Source organism: Carcharhinus amblyrhynchos, unplaced genomic scaffold (genome assembly GCF_965287045.1).
Source record: "Carcharhinus amblyrhynchos unplaced genomic scaffold, sCarAmb.v2.hapA chromosome_286, whole genome shotgun sequence".
NCBI classification, from domain to species: domain Eukaryota; kingdom Metazoa; phylum Chordata; class Chondrichthyes; order Carcharhiniformes; family Carcharhinidae; genus Carcharhinus; species Carcharhinus amblyrhynchos.
The window spans coordinates 138,662-143,956 of NW_027650026.1; the positions used below are offsets into that span (position 1 = coordinate 138,662).

Below are 5,295 nucleotides of genomic sequence, written 5' to 3' on the forward strand. Positions count from 1 at the left end.
TCTATCTACACCCATCAAAATCTTATACACCTTTATCAAATCTCCCCTCATTCTTCTACGCTCCAGGCAATAAAGTCCTAATCTATTCAATCTCTCTCTGTAACTCAGCTTCTCAAGTCCCGGCAACATCCTTCTGAACCTTCTCTGCACTCTTTCAACCTTATTTACATCCTCCCTGTAACTAGGTGACCAAAACTGTACACAATACTCTAAATTCAGCCTCACCAATGCCTTATATAACCTTACCACAACACTCCAACTTTTATACTCGATACTCCGATTTATAAAGGCACCAAAAGCACTCTTTACAACCCTATCCACCTGTGACGTCACTTTTAGGGAATTCTGTATCTGTATTCCCAGATCCCTCTATTCTACTGCACTCTTCAGAGTCCTACCATTTAGCCTGTATGTTCTACTTTGGTTTGTCCTTCCATGTGCAATACCTCACACTTGTCTGCGTTAAATTCCATTTGCCATTTTTCAGCCCATTTTTCTCGTTGGTCCAAATCCCTCTGCAAGTTTTGAAAACCTTCCTCACTGTCCACTACACCTCCAATCTTTGTATCATCAGCAAATTTGCTGATCCAATTTACCACATTATCATCCAGATCACTGATATAGATGACAAACAATAATGGACCCAACAATGATCCCTGTGGCACACCACTAGTCACAAGCTTCCACTCAGAAGCAATCCTCCACAACCACTCTCTGGCTTCTTCCATTGAGCCAGTGTCTAATCCAATTTACAACTTCCCCATCTATACCTAGCGACTGAACCTTCCTAACTAACCTCCCATGAGGGACTTGTCAAAGGCCTTGCTGAAATCCAGGTAGACAACATCTACCACCTTCCCTTCATCTACTTTCCTGGGAACCTCCTAAAAAACTGTAATAGATTGGTCAAACAGCTCTCCCTTCCTCTTAATCAATGTTAAAATCTCCCTTGAGAACCAAGGTTCCTTATTCCTATTTACTTTGCCTTTAATCCTGACAGGAACACACAAACTCTGCACTCTCAAAATTTCTCCTTTGAAGGTCTCCCACTTTCCATTTACATCCTTCCCAGAGACCAGCCTGTGCCAATCCACAATTCCCAGATCCCTTCTCATTTCATCAAATTTGGCCTTTTTCCAGTTCAGAACTTCAACCCAAGGACCAGATCTATCCTTATCCATGATCAGGTTGAAACTAATGGCATTATGATCACTGGATCCACAGTGTTCCCTCACACTCACCTCCATCACCTTCCCCAACAGGAGATCCAGAATCACATCCTCTCTAGTTGGTACCTCTATATACTGATTAGAAAATTCTCCTGAACACATTTAACAAACGCTACCCTGTCTAAACCTTTAACAGTATGTGATTCCCAATCTATATGTGGAAAATTAAAATCCCCTATCACAACTAAGTTATATCTTAACAGGAGAAATTTTGAGAGTGCAGAGTTTGTATGTTCCTGTCAGGATTAAAGACAAAGTAAATAAGGAACCTTATCTCAAGGGAGATTGTAACACTGATTAAGAGGAAGAGAGAGTTGTAGGAATATCATGTTATCTTGATGAATGGGAGAGCAGACTTGATGGACCAAATGGCCTATTTTTGACAGATGAGGCTGTAATGAGTTCAGCAGGCTGGAAGAGGGTTGATATTGAATTCCATACAACATAACAGCATGGTGTTTCACCCACAGCTGAGGGGAACCACACTATTAGAAATGTTCACTTTCAGAAATCCCCCCATGTTTCTGGATCAGGATTCAAAGAAAGCAAATGTTGCAAAATAATGAAACCAGCTCCAGAATTACACAGACAAGATGTTTTATTTCCATTCAAATCCCAGTCAGTTGAGGGTGAGCCTGTCAAACAGGTACTCTCCCATACCATTCTCAGGGGCTCCCAGTCTCTTCAGGTTGGTGATGTGATCTCCAAGCTTCTTGATCATCTTCCACTTCTTCATCCAAGTACTGATTCTCCAGGAAGTCAGACAGCTGGAAACAGGAAAGACAGCAGAGAAAGGAGTGATGTTATTGGCAATGATCTTTCCTAGATGAGAATCTTTGGCACTGGGGAGGGTGATAGTTCTGTATCTGGGTGAAGAGGGGGCAAAATTCTGTCTCAATGCCCAGAGAGCACAAGTCAATTCTATTAAACTGGGAGTGAACGAGTGCCTCAGGAACAGAGAGCTCTCAATGTCCTGGGAACAGTTGAGTAATCCAGATCTGCAGTGTTTCTATTTACAGCAGAAGCCATCGACACTCTGCATGTGAGAAACCCCCAAGGTGAAGGACAGATCCCAATATCAACATCCAACTTACATGAGGGTCTGTGTTCCCAGAGGAGAGTTTGTGCAGATCCAGCAGACTCTGGTTCACATCCTTCTCCATCTGCAGAGCTCTCTGCATCGCCTCCAGACCATTGCCCCACTTATCCTGCTCTGCCTTCTGGAAGGGGACAAAATAGATCTCATTAGTGAGATGGGATGTTACCTTGACAACCATTACATCAGTTGATCAACTGAAGGAGAGAAGAATCAAAGCCCATTCTCTAATTTAATTGATAGAAAACACTCTCTGCAGCATTTAAACTCTTACAGCCCAGAAACCACAGCCTCCATATTTACTGATACTTTAGCCACTTGCTCAGGGTGATCTGAAGGTCAGAGCAACTCATCATCATGGACCTATTCTCAGGTCAACACTAGGCAGTTTTAATCACAGCAGACAGTAGGAACCCAGGAACACTGAGAAAATAAACCAAATGAGAAAAGTAAGATGGTGTGAAGGTGACAGGCTCCAACCTTGACATCCTCCAGGATGACTCTGCCCCCACGTTTATTCTGGAATTCCATCAGTTTCTCAGTGTGTTCCCATTCCTCATGGGACTGCTCCTTGAAGAACTCAGCAAAGTGACTCAGGGCAACATCACCCCGGTCAAAGTAACAGAACTGTGGGTAAAGAGTCAGAGATTATCCAGGGGCCACTTGGAAATCAGAACAATCACTCACCACAAATCATTTCCCTACTCAGAACAATCACAAGGTCTAGGAGCAGAATTAGGCCGTATGGCCGATTGAATGTTGGGAGCTCAATCACAACTGATCATTTCTCAAACCCATTCTCCCACCTTTTCCTCCCTAACCAAGAACCCGTGTCTTAAATACATCCAAAATGACCTGCTCTCCACAGCCTGCTGGAGCAGTGAATGCCACATTCAGCATCTTTTAGATGAAATTCCTCATCTCAATTCTAAAAGGTTGTCCTTTTGGATCTTAGTCTCTTGAACTAACAGAAACATCTTTCTCCAATCTTCACTCTGTCTGGGCCTCTCAGTGTTCTGCAAGTTTCAATCAGCAAGGGGATGAAGTTTAGCTCCATTCAGCCCACAGTTAATGTGAGTGGGACATTCTTCTTCTCCTCCTCCCTCCAGAGATTTAAAAAAAAAACAATGCTTAAAGTGAATATTTCACAATTCAGTTTAATTTAATGCATCATTGAAGTAATTTAGTCTTGGGGGAAGTTCAGGACAGCAGGGTTTACCCATTTAGAATATTACAGGGAGAAAAAACACAAGTTATCAATTCAGTGCCAAGTGGTGACCCAATCACATTTCATTGCTTCCATCCACATATCCCATCAATCCTTTATTCCCCAATAAGGATGAATCCTCCGAGGGGATTGGAGGCCCAGTCCACTCTGCACATTAACTCTAATGTCACAAAGCCAATCTCCTGTTGGAAACTTCATGGAGCCTGATTCAGATGGAAACTCTTCAGAATCAGGTCAAGTTATTCCAGACAGGGAGCAGTCTGCTAACAAGACCCTGTCCCTCAGTAACATTTATCAGCAACAACTATCATTTAAAGCCAAATTCATTGGTAAAAATATTGCACCTGCTCAGAGCACAACCAGACCATTATTTTAAATTTAAATCCCAATCATCACAAAGTCTCACCATGGAGAGGTAAACACAGGAGGAATCGAGCTCCAGGTTGATCTGCTTATTCACAGCATCCTCACAGTCCTTGTGGTAGTTCTCACACACTTGGGAAGCCATTATCACCTATTAGACTCTGAGATGAATACAAGTGGGACCAACTCACCTTAAATCCCCAGACTCACATCCCAACTGATCCCACACCATTCCCAGTAACCAATCAGAATGACAAGCTCCTTAGAGGGAACCAATCAGGAATGGGATGATCATTTGGACCAGGGAACATTCTGATTGGATCAGACAAGTTCAAAGCTGCAGCTCATGGGAAGTAAAACTGACCAATCATGTTCTTGGGTCGAAGCGGAAGGAACTTCCTGCGGAGCTGCCAGTCCCGATGGAATCAGTAATTTCTCATTCCAGGACAGCTGAGGTTGATGGGGTTGGGGTGAGGCCTGGGGGAGTGGACTCACTCTGACTGCCTACTTCTCTTTCACAATCTTGTGGATCCCTGGGTCACCTCTACAGAGGGCGTGTACGGCAGGTACCCACCAATATACCTGGTGCCCGTCTGTGGGCAGTCAGCACCGAGGGTATAGACTGCCTTCCAGGTTCATTCACAAGGTCCTGCTTTAGTCGGGAAAGGACCTTTTTGATCTACTTTACCCTCACGTTGGCGTCATCATTTTCTGATTGATTGATGGAAGGTGGGTGTGATTGGCTGGGCCGGCATTTATTGCCCTTCCCTAGTTGCCCTTGCACTGATTGGCTCAGCCATTTCACAGGGCACCTGAGAGCCAACCACATTGCTGTGATTCTGAGTCACATGGAGGCCAGACCGGGTAAGGGAGGCAGATTTCCTTCCCTAAAGGACATTCCTGAACCAGATGGGTTTTTCCCACAATGCTCTCAAGGTCATCAGTTTGAATATTTTTGATTGAATTCATATTCCATCATCTGCCGTGGTGGGATTCGAATCCGGGTCCTGCACAGACTCCGGAAGCACAGAGATAGTAATGGGCTGGAACTTTTATTGCCCATGCTGGTTTGACCTGACAAGGGTATTATTAAACTAGAAAGAGTGCAGAAAAGATTGACTAGGATGCTACCGGGACTTGATGGATTGAGTTATAAGGAGAGGCTGGATAGACTGGGACTCTTTTCTCTGGAGCGTAGGAGGCTGAGGGGTGATCTTATAGAGGTCTATAAAATAATGAGGGGCACAGATCAGCGAGATAGTCAATATCTTTTCCCAAAGGTAGGGGAGCCTAAAACGAGAGGGCAGAGGTTTAAGGTGATAGGGGAGAGATACAAAAGTGTCCAGAGGGACAATTCCTTCACACAGAGGGTGGTGAGT

General features: G+C 44.1%; 1 pseudogene; it reads right to left on the minus strand.

The window, feature by feature from the left end:
• Window positions 1-1,813: 1,813 nt before the first annotated feature.
• Window positions 1,814-4,061, minus strand: LOC145339007 (ferritin, middle subunit-like; annotated as a pseudogene).
• Between the last annotated feature and the right edge of the window lie 1,234 nt (window positions 4,062-5,295).